Below are 20,077 nucleotides of genomic sequence, written 5' to 3' on the forward strand. Positions count from 1 at the left end.
GAGGAACAGAGAGAGAGAGAGAGAGAGAGAGAATCTATTTCCACTAGCCAGGAGCTTACAGATCAGGTAAGATCTCATCAGCTGACAAAGAGGCTGAATGGCTTCTTCCTGTTCTCCATCAAGGAGTTTTTCATTATGGGTTTGTGTTGAAGATGTCAATACTTTGGCTCTCCTGCCTCCTGTGACGTAAGGGATCAATTTTCTTCTCCCACCCTGTTATGTCTTCATATCCTGGGCATCTGCTGTGACAGGACACTGAAGCCGGAATGGTCTGGAATTGGAATTGGAATTGGTTTATTATGTTACATGTACTGACATACAGTCAAAGGTTTGCCTTACATACTGTCTGTCACCTTCCATGGCCAGACAAGGTTTGGGTGAGTACCATTCATGGCTTGGATTTCAAAATAGTGTGGACTCAAGTCCCACTCTGTAACTTGAGCATCTAACTTTAAGTTAGCGTTGTCAATATATTGCAGAGAGAGGGTGTCTCTGTGGCACATTATAGTTGAAACATTAAACTAAGACCCACATAGTATGGAGTCAAGTAGTTCACAATGGGAGAGTTCTCCTTTGGCTTCTGGGCAAATTAAAACAAAGCAAAGTAACTACCTTGTCGGTGTTTTCAGGACGTTGCTGCACACAAACTGCACATACTTGGCTGAGTGTTTTGGAATATCCAATGTTCACCAGTCTGAAACTTTGCAGAAGACGTCAGTGTTTAAACTGTCTACCATCCATGAGTCCAGGTTGCCTGCCTTACTTCTGGAGAATCTGACGCAGCCCCAGGCTCTCTCACGTTCCTCCACTGTTCTCCACAGACCATGTGTCAGACTGAGCAGCTGGAAATCGGTTCTCTTCCTGTAATGATGCAACGATTGCTGGCAGAACAAAGAAGCGCTTCTTTCAAGCGAAGGGTATGGCTGGGAGAAATAAACCCCACATTTGGAGATGGTGTGCTGCCAGTAGACATACTTCATTCCAAAACATCCCACAAATATTCCCCTTTCTACAGCTCCTTTGTGCAGTGTTAAACCAGAGATTGGGCTCCTGATTTTCTGCCTGATAAGCCTCCAATATTCCATCCCAGCTCTGGTCAGGCCCAGATGTGGAGGATGGACCTCATCAATCCTTCTGTCTAACCTACTTTTGCTTCTATACACAGTCTCCTTTGCCGGCAGAAGTGATGACACCCAGAGTCCAAGAAAATGGATGGTTTGCCAGTCAGCAGGAGCAGCTAGTACAGTGGTTACACTATCAGAAGCTTAAACTGTAGGCACGTGTTCAACTCCCACAGCAGCAGTGGAATTTAAATATATCAGTAATACCCATGGAATTAGTGGTCTGTCACCAAGTCTTCATCTGCGTCTCCAATGAACACAGGAAAATAGGAACATGAGGAGGCTGCTTATCTCCTCAAGGCTAACCACCATTCACAGTGTTAGACTGCATTCCCTATGACCCACTCTCTTTTACACATGCCTGGCGTCAGGTTTTACGGTTGGGGAGGTCAGTGATGCATGGATGAGGAACAAAGTGGAGGAGGGAGCTCCAGCCTCTCATGTTTCAGATACTAAGATGAGAATGCAGAGGTGTGCTGGGTGTTTATCTTCCCTGCTGTCTGGCCCATTATTGTCCAATAAACATGTGGAATATAAGGCACTGATAATCCTGTCCTTACTTGTAGGAGCCTGTTGTGCACTTTGCTTCCTACATCAGTGTCTCATTCTGATTTGATTTTATTTGCATTCATTATCCCTGGCTTCCTTCTCCTCCACTGGAATGTCAGGTGGAACTCCCTGAGAGAGAATGGGCAGCTGCTTCTAAAGACGGAGAAGTCTGGGAAATTATGAGGGGTCTAGATAGAGCAAATGCAAGCAGACGTTTTCCACCAAGGTTGGGTGAGACTAGAGCTAGAGGTCAATAGTTAAGGGTGAAAGGTGAAATATTTAAGCACTCAGAGGCTGGAGCGAGTGTAGAACAGGCTGTCATCAGCAGAATGGTGGATGTGGGTTCAAATGCAACATTTAAGAGAAGTTTGGATAAGTACATGAATGGAAGGAGAATGGAGGGCTTTGGTCCAGGTGAGGGTCAATGGGGCTGGGCAGAATTACTCTTTGGCATGAGTCGAAGTTTTGTAGTGCTCTCTGCCTCAAAGTGATCCAACAAGTCAATTGAATTTATCATCATGCATCATGTACAAGTATGGTGAGTTACAGATACAATGAAAATGGTGCTTGCAACAGCATCATGGCACGCAGGCAAGGACAACTAACAGGATATTAATAATACATAAATATTTCACTATACACTAAGAGAAAGACTGAGCAAGAGGAAGACCTTAGTGCAATAAAACAATGCAACATCATAGACAAGTCCGTGGTCTTGCAAAAGATGATCAGTAATGTACTGTTGCTGAGATGGGGTTAGGACTGTTCAGGCCAGTTTAAGAACCTGATAGCTGTGAAAGTCAAGTTCATTCTCATGCACAGTTACAAGTTTGAAACACTTGCAGCAACAACACAGGCACATGGCATCATATAAGCAGCATTCACAAGAAAAGCATAAAAATAATACACTATTTCTTATGGTAAAACACAGAACAATAAAGTCCATTTTAGTGCAAAAGTGTTGATAGCATTGCTAAAATGTAGTAATCAAGACTCTGCTGGTCAGTTCAAGAGGTGAATGGTTGAAGGAAAGTAGTGGTTCTTGTGTGGGATTGGATCTGCAAAGCCCTGGCTGGGAACAGAGTGATTGGCTCAAGAGTGTGGTGAGCTCCCGGTAGACCAGCCATGCTGAAAGCGACCCAGTTCAAGCTCTCCCTCAGCACACACAAGGGCACTGTAGAGTCGCCAGCCTGAATGGACGGGCCTGACACAGCTGGGCTCTCTGCCGGTTGGTTTAAACGTGTTGGTGTTCTGGTCTGACCTCATTCCGGAATCGAAGCACAGCTGTCGCCAGGTCATGCTTAGCACCGTGTCTGTGTGAGGATGGCGACGGTACACCGAACCAGCTGAGTTACCAGGGTTTAACTTGTTTCTCACACAAAGATCCAATAGCTGCACAATTCATTGGAGGGACTTTCATGCATTTTCTTTAGAATCTGGCTCATGGCTCATAAAGCTGGCATTTATTACCCATCTCTGATTGTCCCCTTGAGAAGATGGCATGAGCTCTATGTCTCGTTGGATCTTCTCATAGGTGGTTAAATGCCATCCAGTTTAATTGGCCTGAAGGTAGAAACAGGCTGGGAGGTGGGAGGGGTGTTGTGGGGGGTGGGGGGAAGGATATCAGCTGATTCGCTTTCCTGAAGAAACTAAACGAACAGCTGGGTTTTGATAAAACTCTGGTAGTTTCATGGTCCTGTCACGGAGGCTTTGCTTTTATGATCCAAATGTTTTAATTAACTTGAATTTAAATTCCACAGCTACCATGGTGGGATTTGAGCTCATCCCTCATGCTTTCCTGGTAACAGAAGCCTCATTATACCACAAACTTACAGCACAGAGTAGACCCGTCTGTCCCACTACTCCACTCCTTTGCGTCTGTCCCTCATACACTCCCTCCTATTATCTCCACGGCCCCATCACTGTCTCGGCCCCTCTCCCTCCTGGGGGGGTCTTCAATCCCCACTGCTCACCTCAAGGCTTTGCTGTGGGAGAGAGCTTTACATTCCCCTCACCTTCTCACTACCCCCCCCCCCCCCGCCCCATGCTCTGAGAGAGAAGACTGTTCCAAACTTCCCTTTAGAGATCGTTTTACATTTATAATCCCTGACTCCAGATTTCCCACATCTGGTAACTTCCTCACTCTTTAGGGCAGTATATTGGCGCTGCCTCATAGCTTCAAATCCTTATTTCAGGTTCTGTCTGAGTGGTGTTTGCACGCTCTCTTTATGGGCCTGTAGTGTTGCCTCAGGTGCTCCAGTTTCCTCCCTCATCCCAAAAGCACACAGGTTGGGAGATTCATTGGCCGTTGTAAATTGCTCCGATGTATAGGTGAGTGGTAGAATCTGGGTGGGGGCAAGGAGTTAATGGGAATGTGGGAAATAATGTGTCACAGGGAAATAAGGGGGGAAGGGGACTGATGGAATTGCTCAGAGACCTGACATTGATGGGCTGAAAGGCCTCTTGTGTTGTGAGAAAATATGAGAGACTTATAAAATAAGATGTTAAAATATCTTGCACAGTTCTGGTCACCAACTCACAACACACAAAGCCGAGGGGCTAATGAGATCGCAATCTTTGTGTCTCTGCTGACTCTGAATGTTGCTGGCAAAATGCCATGCAATAAATTATCCATTAGTTACATCTGGCAAATTGTTTAATCCTGATGTAGGAAATGCTAATTTTGACTTGCTCGGCAGAACACAAGAATATAAGAACAGGAGAAGGTCACGCAACCCGACAAACTTACCCCATCACCCAGCGTGATCTATGCTGGTCTCAGCTCCTCTCTGGGCTGGGTGGCTGAACATTGGGAAGAGCGATACAATTATACAGTGCAGTAACAGGCCATTCGGCCCGACTCATGCATGCCAACCAAAAGAGATGGGAGTGACCAGACTGAATGGTCATAAATACCTGACAAATTTAAATAGGATCTCAGGGGAAACTCCCTGGAAATTAGTTAATGCATCTCAGCTGTGACCCCAGCCCATGCCTACCATTTACAGCTGGCATGCTCATACAGATACAATTTGTGTCTTTGTGCCAAAAGAGGACCCCTATGACAATCAGAACCAACCACAGTTCCTCTCCCCAATAATGAGCCCTGGAACGTTGATCTCTTTTCTGGCTTGTCCCAGGAGAAGCAATGTTCAGGTGAGGAGCACCCATTTGCAGATGTTCTCACAGCTGGACATGAGAAGCAGGTGGAGCACGGAGTCTTGTCCAGGTTTGGTTGCTCACCCGGTCTCCTCTGTTGCAATGGCCAGGGGCAGACTCAGCTAAAAGCACTATTATAAAAGCAGGAAACAACAGTGACGCTCAGCAGATCAGCAGCTCTCCAGAGTCCCACTACCCCCAGCGATTTTCTTTCCTGTCTCAAGCATCTACAGATACTTGCTTTGCTCAAAAATATTATCTTTCCTTATTTTGTCAAGTTCAAGTTTATTGCCATGGGCAGTCATACAAAGCGTATATAAATGCCATAAAAATTAGCTTTTTATAGCGCCATTAAAAACATGACAAACATAAGATAACATAAACTTAAATTAACACAAGTTATACACAATTTAAGCATGCATAAATAAACAACAAGATCATGCAAAATTGCTGGAGAAAGAAATACAGCCTGAGACAATGTTAGGGTTTCTCCGATTTGTTAGAGAATCTGATGGCTGTGTGGAAGAAGGCGTTGTTGAACCTGGAGGTGATGGCATTCAGGCTGCTGTACCTCCTGCTTTATGACAGCATCGAGAAGACGGTATGACCCAGACAGTGGGAGGGTCCCTGATGGATGTTGCCTTCCTATGACATCACCTCTTGTAGATGTCCTCGTGTGTGGGGAAAGCTGTAGCCATGATGGAGCTCGCCGAGTCCGCCATCTTCTCCACCCTCTTGCATTCCTGTGCATTGGAGTTTCTATACCAGGCTGTAAAGTCACCAGTCAGAATGCCCATCTGTAAAGGTTTTCCAGAGTTTTTGAGGATATGCTACATGTCCTTAAACTTCTGAGAAAGTTGCTGGCATGGGTGCATCTATGTGGCCAGTTTAGATCCTCCAAGATGCTGACACCAAGGAAGTTGAAGTTGCTCCCCCTTTCCACTGTTCCTGCAGAGAGGGCTGTCATGTTTTTGTCTGTTTTGCCCTGAAACGCATTCCTTCATTTTGCTGACACTGAGTGCCAAGTTGTTGTTACGACTCCACTCAATCAGCAGACCTAGCTAACCCTTGCGTGCTGCCTCATCACCAACCGTGATACTGCCAACAATGGTGGTGTCATTGGCAAATTTGTACATGGCGTTTGACCAATGCTAAACCCCATAGGTATAGAGAGAGTAGTGTTGGGGGCTAAACACGCTGCCCGAGCTGAGTTTTGTTGGTCGTCAATGACTGGTAATCTGGTAATTGACAACTGGTTTATTATCATCACATGTACCAAGATACAGTGAAAAACTTTGTTTTGCTGTCAACAATACAGATTGCTTCATCACATCAGTACAGGGGGGAAATACTTCAATGATATGACAAGTCATTCAATCCTGGAATCATTTTCATAAAACCTTCTTTGAACCCTCCAGTTTCAGGACATCCTTTCTAGGATAATGGTCCCAAACCTGCTCATAATACTTCAAGTGAGGCCTCACCAGTGCTTTATAAAGTCTCAGCATTACATCCTTGCTTTTATATTCTTTTCCTTTTTTCTACCTCTCTCCTTCTTGAAGAGTAGAGTGATATTTCTAATTTCCCAGTCTTCCTGAACCATTCCAGAATCTAGAGTTTCATGAAAGATCATTACTGATCTCTTCAGGCACCTCTTTCAGCAACCTGGGGTGTAGTCCATCTGGTCCAGGTGACTTATCTACCTTCAGTTTCCCAAGCATCTTCTCTCTAGTAATGGTAACTTCATGACCACTAACACCTGGACCTTCCACCAGACTGCTAGTGCCTTCCACAGTGAAGACTGATGCAGAATATTTGTTCAGTTTGTCTGCCATTGCGTTGCTCCCATTACTACCTCTCCAGCAACATCTGCCTTCACAGCCTGTCCACTAACTGTTCTGGGACTCTGATTCCCATCCCCCTGCGGTCCTAGTTTAAACCACACCATGCAGCATTAATAAAACGTCCTGCTAGGATATTAGTCCCACTCTAGTTCATGTGCAAACCTTCCCTTCTGTACAGGTCCCACCTTCCCTGGAAGAGAGCCCAATGATCCAAAAATCTTATGCCAACTCCTTAGACATGTATTAAACTTCCTAGTTTTGGTCTCACTTGCACGTAGCACTGGTAGCAATCCTGAGATCGCAACCCTGGGGGTCCTGTCCTTTAACTTAGCACCTATCTCCCTGACTCCCCATGTAGAACCTTGTCACTCTTCCTACCCTTGTCATTGGTATCTACATGGACCACAACTTCTGAATGTTCACCCTCCCATTTAAGAATGCTGAGAACCCGGTCTGAAATATCCCAGACCCTGGCACCCAGGAGGCAAAGTACCATCTGGGAATCTCGTTCTCACCTCCAGAGCCTCCTGTCTGTTCCCCTAACAAGTCCATATCAACACAACGTGCCTCTTCTCCGTCTTCCCTTCAGAGTCGCAGAGACAGACTCAGTGCCGGAGACCTGACCACTGAGACTTTTCTCTGTTAGGTCAACCCCCTGACAGTATCCAAAGTGATATACCTGTTGTTGAGGGGGATTGCCACAGGGGTGCTCTGCATTGTCTCCTTAACTCCTTTCCCCTTCCTGACTGTCACCTAGTCTCCTGTGTCCTGTTACTACTTCTCTGTATGTCCTATCCATCACCCCCTCAGCCTCCCGAATGATCCAGAGTTCATCCAGCTCCAGCTAAAACTCCTTAATGCAGAGTGTTAGAAGCTGCAGCTGGAAGCACTTCTCACAGCTGTAGTTCTGAGAGACACTAGGTGTCTCCCTGCATTCCCTCATCCGGCAAGAGGAAATTCCACTATCCTGCCTGGCATCTCTACTGTCCTAGCTGAGCAGGTATAAAGAACGGAAGGAAAAAAAAATAACCTTGAGCTTTTCTTTGCTTTCTCATGAGTGCTGAGGGTGAGAATTTTAAAATATCACATTAAACTTTCAAAGGTTTAATTGTGTCTTCGAAAAGCCATGTCTGCGTTCCTGAAGACTGATCCCTTCACTTGGTGGGGCTTCGAGACAGTCCCGTCTGCAAAGAATGGATTGTGTTCTGTAACCACATTTGACTGAGACTTGTTTGGATGCCACATGAAAAGGAGCTGTGGTAGTGATGAGTCTCGACTCAGTCACTCTGCAATGCACACCCACTTCTAGGGGTTACATTTTTGGCCTCACATTTCAGCCATAGGAATATTGAGCAAGATAAATCTGCCTTATTAAAGAGCATGAGAAGATGAGACTACAGAACTCATTTCTGAAGACATTTTCAGAAGGCACAAAAGAAGTTGGCGCAAACAAACAATGGGACCAAAGGTGAGATCCTTCAGACAGTTCACAATATTGCTCCCTTTGCTTCTTCTTTCAGACGTGAATCTGCTGCTATTGCAGTCTGTGGCCTACATTTTGATGGCGTGTTTTTGGGCCGATTGAGCAATCTGGCGCTTTGCCGCCTCTGAGGGAGGTTTCGAGCGAAGTGTGTGGCCTGGAGTCAGAGCACAAGCCCATGGTTGACTCCATTTCTCAGGAACTGCACTGATTAAAGTGTCGAGGAAGACTGAAATCAATGAGGACGAGAGTGGAAGACGAATAGGTGTACAGCGCCATCTGCCTCAGAGTGGCCAGTTCCTCTCTCACTGAATCCAGGAAGTGTCTGCATTCTATTGGCCTCTCTCTCCCCTCTCGCTCAGAACTGCTGGAGGAAGATGCTGGAGTCTTTTTGAGGGTAATTTGCACAATTTTGATTGGGGCAGACTGGCTCTACGACCGGTAGTCAACAAACTACACAGCACTAGATTGAACTGAAATGAGTTGAAACTGAACATTCCTGGTCTGTTTCATTGGCTCTGTGGTTTGTTGTTTTATATCTGTGTTCTTTGCTTTTTTTTTGCTGTTTGTGCGATTTGTTCTTTTCCTGCACTTTGGAGGCTTTGATGTTTTGCTTTGTTTCGTGGGTGTCTGTGGGAAGACAAATTTCAGGGTTATAAACTGCACACACACTTTGATAATAAATGTACTTTGAATCTTTGATTGAAGATTGAAAACATATACCGCCAGGCTCAGAGACAGTCTCTATCCCAGTGTTCTAATCAGAATCAGGTTTATTATCACTGGCATGTGTTGTGAAATTTGTTAATTTAGCAGCAGCACTTCAATGCAATACATGATAATGAAGAAAGAAAAAATAAATAGGTCAATTACAGTAAGTATATATATGCTAAATAGCTAGATTAAAAATAGTGCAAAAACAGAAATAATATATATAAAAAAGTGAGATAGTGTCCATTTAGGAATTGGATTTTCAGAGGGAAAGCCCTTCAATGCAATACATGATAATGAAGATAGAAAAAATAAATAGGTCAATTACAGTAAGTATATATATGCTAAATAGCTAGATTAAAAATAGTGCAAAAACAGAAATAATATATATAAAAAAGTGAGATAGTGTCCATTTAGGAATTGGATTTTCAGAGGGGAGAAAGCCTTTCCTCAGTGTGCACCTTCAGGTTTCTGTACCTCCTTCCTGACAGGAACACTGAGAAGAGGGTATGTCCTTAATAAAGAACACCAACTATCTGAGGCACAGCTCCTAAAAGATGTTTTGAATACTGCAGAGTCAAATACCTAAGATATTAGTGAGCTGACTAATTTTACAACTTTCTGTAGCTTGTTTCGGTCCTGTGCAGTCGCCTACAAACTTCTCCCCCCATACCAGACAGTGATGCAGCCTGTCAGAATGCTCTTCATGGTACATCTATAGAAGTTTTTGAGTGTTTTAGGTGGCAAACCAAATTCCTTTGAACTCCTAATAAAATATAGCTGGGTATGGAGGGATTAGAGCAGTGGGCTAAGCATACACCCTGAGGTGTGCCAGTGTTGAACGTCAGCAAGGAGGAGATATTATTACCAATCTGCACAGATTGCAGTCCTTCAGTTAGGAAGTCAAGGATACAATTGCAGAGGGATGGACAGAGGCCCAGGTTCTGTAAGTTATCAATCAGGACTGTGGGAATGATGGTGTTACATACTGAACTATAGTCAATCAACAGCATCCTGACGTAGGTGTTTGTGTTGCCCAGGTGGTCTAAGGCCATGTGAAGAGCCATTGAGATTGTGTCTGTCGTAGACCTATTGTGGTGATTAGCAGATTGCAGTGGGTCCAGGTCCTTGCTGAGTCAGGAGTTGGTTCAAGCCATGACCAACCTCACAAATGATCTCATCACTGTATATGTGAGTATTACTGGATGATAGTCATTGTGGCAGCTCACCCTGATCTTCTTGGGCACTGGTATGATTGTTGCCTTTTTGAAGCAGGTGGGAACTTCTAACCATAGTAGTAAGAGATTGAAAATATCCTTGAGTGCCAGATGGTTGGCACAAGTTTTCAGAGCCTTACCAATTACTCCACTGGGGCCTGCTGTCTTGTGAGAGTTCAACCTCTGAAAGACAGCCTGATGTTGGCCTCTGAGACAGAGATCATGGGGTGGCTATGTACAGCAGGGATCTTCACAGCTGTAGTTGTGTTCTGCCTTTCAAAGCCGGCACAGAAGGCACTGAGCTCACCTGGTAGTGAAGCATCACTGCCATTCATGCTATTAGGTTTTGCTTTGTAGAAAGTTATGTCCTGCAAACCCTGCCAGAGTTGACGTGCATCCAGTATCGCCTCCAACCTTGCTTGGAATTGTTTTCTTGCTCTTGAAATAACCCTCCGCAAGTCATACCTGTTTTTTTTCCTGTACAGATCTGGGTCGCCAGACTTAAACCTCCTGGTTCGTCTACAGCTTTCGGCTTGGGAATGTACAGCAAGTTTTCGTGGGCACACATTCATCCACGCAGGTTTTAATGAAGTTGGTAACAACTGCAGCATACTCATCCAGATTCAAAGATGAATCCCTGAATACAGTCCAGTCTGCCGATTCAAAACAGTCCTGTAGGTGCTCCTGTGCTTCCCTTGTCCAAACCTCCTTGATCCTGACTGCTGGTGCTGCAGTCTTCAGTCTCTGCCTATACTCAGGGAGTAGAAGTACAGCCAGGCGATCAGACTTCCTGAAGTGAGGGCGTGGAATAACATGGCAGGCATTCTTGATGGAAGTGTAACAGCGGCCCAGTGTGTTGTTTCCTCTGGTGATGCAATGATTTGTTGATGGTAATTATTTAGTGACCTTTTTCAAGCTGACCTGGTTAAAATCCCCCAAAATGCCAAAATGATGGTGAAGGCATTAGGGTGTGTTGTTTCATGCATGTCGATCCCATTGCTCAGATTATCCGGAGCCTGCTTGACATTGGCCTGAGGTTGGATGTACCCCACTACCAAAATGATCGCAGAAATGTCCCACAGCAGATAAAATGGATGGTACTTAACTGCTAGATATTCTAGGTCTGGTAAGCAGAATTGGGACAATACTGATACATTTGTGCACCAAAGGGAGTTGATCATGAGGCATATGCCTCCACCTCTGACTTCTCCACTCGACATCCTATCCTGACGGTGCACCATGATCCCGTCAATCTGAATTGCTGCGTCCAGCACAGAAGGGGTTAACCCGGATTCCGTGAAGTAAAGGACACAAGCGGTCCTAACGACACTCTGATACAGCTCCCTAGCTCTGAGATCTTCGATTTTATTTACTAGATTCTGTACATTTGCCAGCAAGATAATCGGTTTTTGGAGTTGAGGACCCCATTTTCTTAAACCCACCTGTATCCCTGATCAGCAGCCATGTTTCCCACGAGGAGTCCAATGAGAAGTATGGCCACAATCAGCATCACTTCCATCGGTTTTAAGCAGCGACAGATTATTCAATCACATTAAGACATCTTTATTAACTGTACCGACCTTGAAGCCGTTGTGATTCTCAGCTGTGTATCGGGCGGAAACAGGGATATTTAATCGTATCCATCGAGCTGGGCTGCACGAGATCCCCTCCAGGCACCCTGGAAGGAAGTATAAGACTCTTGAATGGACCTTCAGTATGTTAAAAAGGAACTTGTCTTCACAATCTATCTTGTTGTGGTCTTTGCACCTTATTGTCTAGCTATAAGGCACTTTCCCTGCAACTGCAACACTATATTCTGATTCTGCTTTTGTTTTACCTTTCTACTACCTTGGTGCACTGATATTTTGACTAAGTTTTCACTGTACTTTTGACCTGATTAAATACCAATTTAATCAGAGGATCTACTAACCACTGCATGAAATCCACAGATTGTATATTTTAAATGCCAGTTTTATTCCTGGCTTTTTCTGTAACAAGTTTACCTGATTATTCTTTTCTGGGTTAGTCTAGGGATGTTTTTGGGTTGGACAGTTCATTGAGTGAACAAGAAGGATCAGAGAATAAGGTAGTTTGAGGCTTGTTTCATACACCTGGCTGTCTCCTTCGTCAAAGTACGGGGGAAAGGGAGAGGTCTATAGAGCTGGATGTCAGTTCAGCCATAACATTAGCGAATGGCAGAGGAGAATGATCTCTTTCACACTCAGTGGTTTTCAGTAAATACCGTAGTAGGGAAATGAAAGCAGTTGAGTAAGTCAGGGTTGACCATGAACGTTGCGTTCTAGATGTCTAAATACACAAGCCAGGGCATTACAATACGGAGAGCAAGCTGTTCCCCATGCAGCAAGCTCCCCCTCTCCATAACCCAAAGACAGCCACAGTTTGACACTGGCAGCATCGCAGGAGTTGCCAGTCAGCACTGAACTCAACATAGGACTGCCTTAGGGACTCCTGCTCTGGATCTTTTACCTCGAGGTTTACACCCGGAGCCATCCCCATGAGTGGGTAGAGCCACAAGGCAGCGGAGGATTGAGATCTGAGTTTTCTTTCCCCGGATGAGCTGCCAACTGTGGCTGATAAGCCCCATCTGCCCAAAGCAACTGGTTTTAAGATGCCTGTCACCCACCTTTGTCCCTTCTCCTCTCCATAGCAACGTTTCTGCCAGGCTTAGTAGCTGAGCCACACGTGAAGGCCGGGGAGCTGGAATCGGATGTCTGGAAGAGACTATTTGAGTCACATGCCATTGGGAACATTTAATTGGAGTTTATGCCCATTACCACCCCCCAGCTATAACAGCCTTAAGGACCCAGGTGAAAAGGCATCATGGGGGTAATAGAGCCTGGACAGGAGGCAGGGCTTGGGAATGATTGGCTATCAACAGCGGAGGTTTACAGGGGGCTGGAGGATCTCAGATCTGACCAGCAGAGAGCAGAAATCATCAGGAGTGAAGGAACACAGTCTTCTGTTTGTGTTCTTCAAACAGGCAGTGCCTCCTATAACAGCTCCTCAATACTGGAACGGGTGTGCAGTATGGATTCTGGTGCTCAGTCTCCAAAACTGTGAGAGAAACACTTAAACTGAAGACTGTGTCCCTCCTAGTCCTGACTTACTGAGAATCAATGAATGTAGAAGGGCCCATTCTGTTCTGCCATTCACTAATGTTATGGCTGAACTTTCACCCAGCTCCACAGAACGATCTCTTTCCCCTATATTTTGATCAGAAAGACAGCCATGTCAGTGAAACAAGCCTCAAAGTGCTCTCTTCTGTGATTCTTCTGGTTCACTCAGTGGACAAACAGGCCCGATAATGTTTCTAGTCTACTCCCCAGAATGTTCAGGAGTGGGACTTGAAGTCACAACTCTCTTGGTCAGAGGCAGGAATGAACCCCCAGATCTACAGCCCACGTTGATACCATTTGAATTGCATTCCTGAGGGACTGGCCTGGTTAGGTGAGGTTGTATCGCAGAGGCAAGAGGCAGGTCACATTGAACAGGCTCAAGAAGGTCAACTGCTGCTGCTCTGAAGGCTCAAAGTAAAATATTGGACACACGATTCCAAGCTTACGCTGGGATCCTCAAGAGTCTGACTGAATTCTTTGAGGAAGTGACAAAACAAATTGATGAACTTGGAGAAGTGGATGTGGCAAATATGAATTTTAACAAGGTGTTTGATCAGCTTTCCCATGGTAAGCTCTTTCAAAAAGTCAGGATGCCTGGGATCCATGGAAACTTGGCTGTGTGGATTCAGAATTGTCTCACCCACAGAAGGCTGAAGATGGTAGCAGTTGGAGCACATTCTGACCAATGATGCCCTGCAAGGACCTGTTCTGGGACCTCTGCTTGTTGTGTTTTTTATAAATGGCTTGGCTGAGGAAGTGGAGTATTGAGTTAGTAAGTTTGCCAATGACACAAAGGTTGGTGGAGTTGTGGATAGTGTCGAAGGTTGTCGTAGGTTACAACAAAGATATTGACAGGATGCACAGGTGGGCTGAGAAGTGGCAGATGGAGTTCAATCCTGAAAAGTATGAAGTGATTCACTTTGGAAGGTCAAATTAGAAGGCCGAGTACAGGGTTAATGGCATGATTCTTAGCAGTATGGAGGAACAGACATATCTTAAAATCCATATCCATACATCACTCAAAGTTGCCATGCAATTTGATAGGGTTGTTAAGCTGGCATATGATGTGTTGGCCCTCATTAGTTGGGGGATTGATTAGTTTTTCGTGCAGAGAATGGTGGGTGTGTGGAATGCCGCAGGTGGTGGTTGAGGCAAATATCTTAGGAACACTTAAGAGGCTCTTAGATAGGCATATGGATGAAAACATTGAATTGAATTGACTTTATTACTTACATCGTACATATACACGATAAGTAAAAATATTTATGTTATGTCACTATCCAAGTGTGTAATGTGAAATTTATAGTCATTTATAATAAATAGTATGTCAATATAACATAGAAATACAGTTGCGTCAGCATGAATTAATCAGTCTGATGGCCTGGTGGAAGAAGCTGTCCCGGAGCCTGTTGGTCCTGGCTTTTATGCTGCGGTACCACTTCCCGGATGGTAGCAGCTGGAACAGTTTGTGGTTGGGGTGACATGGGTCCCCAGTGATCCTTCAGGCCCTTTGTACACACCTGTCTCTGTAAACGTCCTGAATAGTGGGAAGTTCACATCTACAGATGCGCTGGGCTGTCCACACCACTCTTTGCAGAGTCCTGCGATTGAGGGAGATACAGTTCCCATAGCAGGCAGTGATGCAGCCAGTCAGGATGCTCTCAATTGTGCCCCTATAGAAATGAAGGGCTATTTTAGAGGTAAGCACTACATTGATCTAGCAGTAGAAGATCAGAACAACATTGTGGGCTGAAGGGCCTGTGTGCACAGAGAAGACAAAGATACAACACAAAAGCAAATTGAGAGAAAGTGATTGACTTGTACATGGTCATGATTAGGATTTGATTGGCCTTGGTCAGGTTGGGCCAGGGTAGGACTGGGAGTGGTTAGCTCGAGTGCATTTTGTGGATGTACACACTCCAGTGCTGTGCACTGGTAGTGGAGGGAATGAATATTCAGGATGGTGGATGGGATGCGTTAGACAGGTCCTTTGCTCTGTGGATAGCGTCAAGCTTCTTGGGAGGTGCTGGAGCTGCAGTCGTACAGAGAAGCGGAGACTGCTCTATAATTGTGCCTTGTAAGATGGTGGCAATGCCTTGGGGTGTCCTGAGATGAGTCACATGCTGCAGGATACTGAACCCTTGTAACCGTGGTGTTTATGTACCTAGTCACGTTGAGATGCTGGTCGATGGTGTAAGTTGCTTGTCATGTATCAGCCCATGCCCGAGTGCTGGTCAGATCTTGCTGTACGTAGGCGTGGGTGCTTCGCTTGCATCTGGATTTGAGCATTGTGTAACTTACAATGAACAATCAATCAACCCACAAACCATTTTTGAAGGATTTTGAAGGATCATTGCAAATCCTCCATTTCAAGCCTTTTTCTGACCTTTGTCTCCTGCTCATCTGCCGGTCCCAGTTTGGAAGATATTCGCAGCTACGGCTCCTTGTCCTTCTTCTCAGTCCTAAAAGGCAAACAAGTCATTTTGTGACCCACCTCTACTTAGCAGCACGTTCAGAATTTGCACTCCCCACCACCCTGCAAACCTTCAGGAATTTAATTTCTGTCAGTGTGATCATCTCACAATGCCCAAGTTCCAGAAAGTGCAGGCCCCGCCTACTAAATCACTTTCCACTGAACCTCCAACAAATACAACTTCCACTTAGGTCGTAGCCTTGGAAACGATTAACAAATAGAATTTTGGCTCAGCGATAGGACAATTGGACACTGTACTTTGCCCATAGTGTATAGATTGGGACAATTTAGTGGGAATTAATGGGGATGTGGGAAGAATAAAATGAGATTAGTATAAATGGGTTAGCCCAGACTAGTTTCTATGTTGTTTCTCTCTATGAGGGAGATTTCAACATTGAGACACTTAATGTATAAGAGTGGTTGGTTTGAAGATGTGTTTTAGAGGAGGACAGATAGAGGTGAGGAGGTCTAGGAGGGAGCTGTGGAGTTCAGGAGCACTGGTGAAGTGAAGCAAAGATGTTAGTGAAACACACAGATATGGGAAGGCTTCACTGTGCAGGGAGTTTACTGATATTAGAAGGCCAGGGAAAGGGATTTGAAAAGAAGAGTGATAACATTAAAGTCGAATTACTGGTTATCTTGAGGTCAGGGGCGGTGTGTGAAAGGGACCTGGTGGGAGTTAGGATAACAGTAGCAGAGCTTAGGAAAACAGAAAGTAGAAACAACGAGTCCTCCTGAGAACCAGATTGGGCTGCCATGGGCACAGTGGGCCAAATGGCCATCCTGTCATGCTACATCACTGTATATAGATCTATGGCAGTAATATCCCACATGCTGTAATTAGCTTGGCTAGGAATCCAGCAGGATTGTTAATGAAAATAGAGGCAAACAAAGGCGATTCTTATTAAGAAATTGGAATATTTATAATGGATTAGGCCCAGATGGCCGGCATTCAAATTTACAAGAGGAAGTGAAAGAGGAAGTCAGGGAGCTCTGGATAAAATCCTGTGCAGTTTATTGAAAGCAGGGAGACTGGAATGAAACAATGTGATCCTGACCTTGGTGGAAGCTCGGGAAGGCAGACTCCGAGTGTTACAGCTTGACACTAAGGTTTGAAAGAACAATTACACCTCCCTCAGCTTATTGATAAATCAATTTAGCTGGCACAGTAAGATAAGAAGGATGTACGATTGATAACCATCCCTGTATCAGGAATAGAAAGTGAACTAGAGAACATGGAAACTGGGCCTGTGGTCCTCAAAGCTCATGCTGACCATCAACCCACCCACTTACACTAATCCCACATGTTACTGACACCACTTTCTTATCAACTCTTCCAGAATCTACCACCTAGCCACACACTTGGGGAAAGGACCCTCACCACCCAGGGACCTGAAGACCCACATTCAATCTTTAGGAACAGCTCCTCCCTTCTGCCAAATCGATTGTGAACCCATAAACACTACCTCACTATTCCTCTTAGCACTGTTTATTCTTTTATTCATTGTAGCTTACTGTATTTTTATGTCCTGTCACTAAACAACAAATTTCATGCGACACAGTATGCTGATGTTAATAAACCCAAAAACAACATAACCTCCCAGCTTGCGTGCCTTTGCCATGTGGGAGGGAACAGAGGAAGTGGAGACCATGCAGTCACAGTGGACTCCACACGGACAGCACCCGAGGTCAGTTGCTATCACACCCTGATACCATTCCCTTATGCACAAACCATCAGGGCTAGCAGAACACTAATGGGCAGGAAAGCCCCACCAGGCAAATAAATGCACCTTGTTTGGGCAATGTCCTTGGAAATCTTATCCCCCTCCTTTTGCTATTCTCAAAACTATTGTGGAAGTTTAAACGTAACCGGAGGACACAGGTCAGCGGGACTAGTGAAAGAAGCTGAGGTGAGTTGCTATCAAAGTTAAAATCCAGTTTATTGTTGTGTACACAAATACATGTGTGCACAGGGACAATGAAAAAATTGACACACAGCTGCATCACAGGCTCATCTTGTTGGCTGTCCGTCATTTCCAACGGTGCCATAACCTGTGCGGGAGGAGTTTGTAGTGAAAAAGCTGTTGCACTGGGGCGGTTCCACTCTCTCAGCCTCAGGAATCTGGGTCCACTGGCACAAAAGATCGTCACAACTGGGGACTTCCTTGACTGCAGTGGATAGCCATGATGCATTCTGTACCCTTCATTCTCCATGAATCCACGCAGCACCACCTACTTGGCTGTTGGCTCTTGTAGTTGATCTCATCGGCCCAGTCCACCGGAATGGCTTTGCATGCTGGGATATATCACAGGCATCTAGTATCAAATAAGCAGCATTCTCAAGGAAATAAAACTTTGGTTAAACATAAATACAAATAATTCTTACAAGAAAGAACACAATTAGACCAAAAAACATAAGTCCTTTCTAGTGCTGAGTGACAATACTGGACAAGGTGTTGCTAAACTGCAGTGATTATTGAATTGAGTTGACTTTATTTCTTACATCCTTCACATACATGAGTAAAACATCTTTACATTATGTCTCTATCTAAATGTGCAATGTGCAATCATAGTAATTTATAATAAATAGAACAGTCAATGTAATATTGAGTGCACTTGAGTCAGCATGAGTTGATCAGTCTGATGGCCTGGTGGAAGAAGCTGTCCTGGAGCCTGTTGGTCCTGGCTTTTATGCTGTGGTACCGCTTCCCGGATGGTAGCAGCTGGAATAGATTGTGGTTGGGATGACTCGGGTCCCCAGTGATCCTTTGCCAGCTGGTTCAAGAACCCATTGGTTGAAGGGAAGTAGCTGTTCTTGAACCTGATGGTGTGATGTGAGACATGCCGTGTAAAGGACGATGGAAGCAGGTTCAATGATGGCTCATGAAAGGGAACTACAAGCAGCCTGCTGGAAGAACTCAGCCAGTTGAGCAGCATCTGTAGGTGGAGGCGGGGAGTGGGAGGAAGGAATTAATCGATGTTCTGCGTCCAATCCCTACAACAGAACCAAAGAAAAATACTGAGGAAAGATTGGTGGCTTTAGTAGTGAGACGTGGTAGGAATGTGGTTGAAGAGTTGGCGAGCATTAGAAACCACAGGAGGGGAGGGGAGCAGTGAGAGAGGATCTCACAGAACTCCCATTGGAAGGAGGAGGAGAAAAGCTTCCTCAGTGTCAACATACACCTGAAGAGACTCCACCGTGGAGTAGTAAGATGGAGACATAAGAGACTGCAGATGCTGGAACCTGGAGCAGAACACGGTCTGCTGGAGGGAAGTCGAGCGGCTTCAGCGGGGCAAGAAGAATTGCTGACGTTTCAGTCAAAACCCTGCCTCAGGACCTGTGCCTTCGAAAGACAGACTTATTGAAAAACTCTTTCAAAGGTAGTACAGACAGATTGGGTGGAATGGTCTCTTCTTGTGCTATAGTGCGCTCTAAACACACCCTTGTTTTACGCTTTAAAGTTAACTGATCTACTTTCTCAGGAAGAGGAATCACACACGCCCAGTAAATCCACAGTTCATTTCATGTTCCCAAACGAAGCCAGGAAATGCTGGAAACACACGGCAGTTCTCGCAGTCCTTTTGTTTGGCGGTTCTTCCAAAAAGTTAGAGAGTGTGTTGAGAATTTCGCTATAAAATGTATCAGATCATCCTGGGCCAGTACCAAAAAGTCTTTCGTCAGCAATAAAATTATACTCCTTGTGATTCTACAATCAGTGCAGATGTTTATGAAAAATCCATTCTCAAGACCCCAGTGAGTGCTCACAGAAGTTGTCTAATGATGCTTGGAACATGAACTAATTCGAGGTAGTGATCTGACATTTAGGTTGTTCACTCTACCAACAGACCATGGCTGCTAGGAAAGCAAAGTTCAGAACAAAAATTTGGATATATGCCTGCTATTACTAGAGGTCATCTCTTTTTTTTTGCTGAGTGGAGGAAATTTTAGGGGCGATGACAGAGGTAGGTTTTTCACATGGGTAACGGGTGCCTGGAATGCACTGCCAGGGTGGTTGTACAGGCTGGCATATTAGGGACATTTAAAAGACTCTGAGATAGACACACGGATTTAAAAAAAACAAAGGATTATGAGCTGCATCGGAGGGAAAGGTCAGATTGATCATGGAATAGGTTAAAAGGTCATCAAAACATCATAAACCAATGGGCTTATACTATGCTGTAGTGTTCTATCTTTAATGTTGTCAGTATGTTCTATGTTAAAAACAGAAAAACACACAACAGGGCAGGCAGCACCTGTGGAGAGAGGGAGAGAATGAATATTTCAGGTGAGAGATGCTTTATCTGTATTTTCCAAAGTTGCATAGAAACCCTCGACAGATTCAATGCTTCTTCCAAGCACCGTTTCTGAAGCACAAGCTTGTATGT

The sequence above is a fragment of the Hypanus sabinus genome, chromosome 1 (genome assembly GCF_030144855.1).
Source record: "Hypanus sabinus isolate sHypSab1 chromosome 1, sHypSab1.hap1, whole genome shotgun sequence".
NCBI classification, from domain to species: domain Eukaryota; kingdom Metazoa; phylum Chordata; class Chondrichthyes; order Myliobatiformes; family Dasyatidae; genus Hypanus; species Hypanus sabinus.